The sequence below is a fragment of the Morus notabilis genome, unplaced genomic scaffold (genome assembly GCF_000414095.1).
Source record: "Morus notabilis unplaced genomic scaffold, ASM41409v2 Scaffold1206, whole genome shotgun sequence".
NCBI classification, from domain to species: Eukaryota; Viridiplantae; Streptophyta; class Magnoliopsida; order Rosales; family Moraceae; genus Morus; species Morus notabilis.
The window spans coordinates 419301-422582 of NW_010364076.1; positions in this window are offsets into that span (position 1 = coordinate 419301).

Consider the following 3282-nt stretch of genomic DNA (forward strand, 5'->3'; position numbering starts at 1 on the left):
CTCTCGGCTCGGCTGGATGATGGGCTGATGGGCTTTGGGCCGAATTGGGCTTTTCTTGGGCTCAACTTTTGGGTTTTGCTTGGTAAACTAGCCCAAATCCAATTGTTTTCTTCAAAAATCTGAAAAATAAAATAAATCCAATTAAAATTAAATCCTCTAAATTTAGGAATATTTGAAATTAAAATCACAAATTTGATAAAATAATTTGACAATTATGAACATTAAAAGTGCAAATTTATGCACTTATCAATAACTAATTCAAAAATCCTAGTCTACTTAGTCATCATTCACCAATCTTCATAAAAATAAAAATGTGCTTGTTTAATCTATCTATCCAGATCTGCTGTCTCCTCAATTTCCAATAATATATAAATAAGATTTGATTATTACCTCTTTGAAGAATTGTACCCTTGTCATTTTCATGTTTAATGAAATTGAACTTTAATATTAAGGTATATTTATCATACCGTAATGAAATGTAAAGAGCTAAGTAATGGATTTGAAACGAATAGTACAGAAATAAAAATGAAGATCATTTTTTCACGTTTACTTGTAAAATGATCTAATTATATTTTTAGTAGAGAAAAGGAGAGAAATATCTTTTAGAGTACATGAGTCTGGATTATTACATCTTTAGATTAATATCATTTTTAATTAAATAATTATATTAATCAAAAGGTATTAATTAAGAAAAAAAGGTAAAAATCCACACACATACGTTTTGAGGATAAATTCAAAAATTTTCTCTTTTTTTTTCTGGTATTTACAAAACTAAATAATATAAAAATTGAAAAGTATCGATGTAATTAGTACATTATCATTTTACATAATTATATAGATTTTTTTTAATTTGTAAACATATTAAGTAGTATACAAGTATATTTGCCAAAAATTTCTATTAATTGTGAATCAATATCAAATAGGATATTAGGATTCACATTCTTTTATGTATTCATATATTGTTTGATTCACACTAAATCACCATTTCTTAACGTCATTAATTGAGAAAGAGAAACACTCATTATTTTTCTTTTGTCTTCGTGTGAAGTAAACATGGCCCTAATATGAAAGGAAGTTATATTCCAAATCAAAAGAATGCAATCCTAATTTGCCTATTTATTGTTAATAAAAAAATATCAGACCAAATAATAATAGAATTGAATATTTTTTTGGTAGAAAATCATATTGAATGTTTGTCTCAAGCTATTTTGAACAATGCTAACGATAAACAAAAGTTACAAACAGTTCTACACCATGTTATTTGACATATATTGTATTTATTTTTGAATCACACAAGTCTAAAAAAAAAATAAAAAAATTGTTGAAAACACATGTTAGTTCGAAGGGGTATCATATTATTTCAAAATATGGATTTCAATCCTCCAATTGCGCGGTTCAAAAATTATTTCATTAGTCAGTGATAAGAAATTAATAGAAGTGTCCCTGTTATTATCCGTTTTTCTAAATATACGTCAATCATGTATAGTGTTAGTCGGATTAAAGTAGCTGATCAATATATATATATATATATATATATATTGATTCGGTTTCTAATTATCAATGTATGTATGTGCTCGAACCAGCTCGAACCAACAAATTCCTCTAGATTATTCTAATATATATACTTTAGAGGACAATGATTATAACTACCAAAGCAATGCTTCTAATTTTTGGGTTGACATTTAACAAAAACAAATGTAACCCCAAAAACTTAATTTTTCCTATTACGGAAGGAACTTATTTTGGGGGGGGGAAAAAAAGAGAGCTAGAGATAGAGAGAGAAAAATACATGTAAATTATAACAAAATGTGGCCTCCATTACCGAAATCTTGTCTTCCTAGTAGCCAGGGTAGTTGGAAGTTGGAAACCTTTCCTAACAATATGTGCCCATACCTCAACGGCATTGTAACTTGTAAGATGTAAGAGTAACTAATTCATCAAAAAAGAAAAAAAAAATATTGTTGTAAGGCTAAATAACGATTAAAGACCACATGACATCCACCAATGTTTAAAGGCTCCAGTGATCAGAACAAGATAAGATAATGTTATACCATAATTTATCACAGATTTAATGCGGCATTCCACGTAAACTACTTAAAAACTCGAAGCTCAAATTGAGTTGGGTAAGTTAAGCTCGATACTTTGAACTCGGTACCTTGAGCTGGGTATGTTGAGTTAAATAATTTAAGCCTAGTATGTTAAGCTAGATAAGTGACATGGGTGACCCTAGATAGGTAAGTGAGAATAAATGCCTCAGGCCAAATGTTCTAGGCTAAACGCCTCAGGTCAAATGTCTAGACTAAATGCCCTAGGCCAAAATGGCTTAGGCAAAAATGCCCTAGGCTAAATGCTTCAGGCCACAATACCTCAGGCCAAAATGTCCCAGGCCAAATGTCTTATACCAAATGTCTCAGGTCAAATGGCTCCTTGTAGTAATGCCCGTTTAAAAGGGTAGCATTTCGTAGTATCTATCCACTTAAAAGGCTCCTTGTAGCATCCCTCTCGACGAGAAGTTCCTCATAGAACCTGCCTCAAGGATAGCTCCTCATAGAGCCCTCCTTAATTGTAGCTTATTGTAACACTCCCCAGAAATATTTCCCCACGTTGTTGAGTTAGAATCCATTCTGACAAAGAAGGATGAATGGGGTGAATGAATCGACGAGACCTTAACAAAGCGAGAAGGGCGGTCCTCGCCCAAAAGGGTGAGGCAACCCTCGCCCAAAAAGGCGAAGCAGCCCTCACGCATTTGGAGTGAGGAGGCCCTCGCCCATGATGGGCGAGGCAACATCTCGTCTAAACCAAAAAAAAAAAAAAAGTCTACACCAAGGTCAACAATAAGAAAGATCATGTAAAAAAAAAACCCAAGCCAACAATGGCATGGGAAGTAAAAAAAAAAAAAAAAAACGCAGGCCATCAATGGCATGAGAAGTGAAAAAATACACAGGTCATCTATGGCATAGGAAGTGAAACTACCCAGGCCATTCGTGGTATAGGAAGTAAAAAAATTCCAGGTCATCAATATAATGGGAAGTTAAAAAAAAAAAAAACGAGGCCATCCATGGCATGAGAAGTGAAAATAACTAAGTCATCCACCGCAACGAAAGTGAAAATATTCAAGTTTTAAACAAATAGACATTTGAGTCTAAAATCAAGCCATCCATGACCAAAAAAAAAAAAAAAAAAAGTACTAGACATACTCATAAGTAGTGCTAGAACTTCAGGCGGCGGGCCTGACCAATACCTGAATTTTTTTGGGTTCGGCGGACAGGACCCTATGTCCGC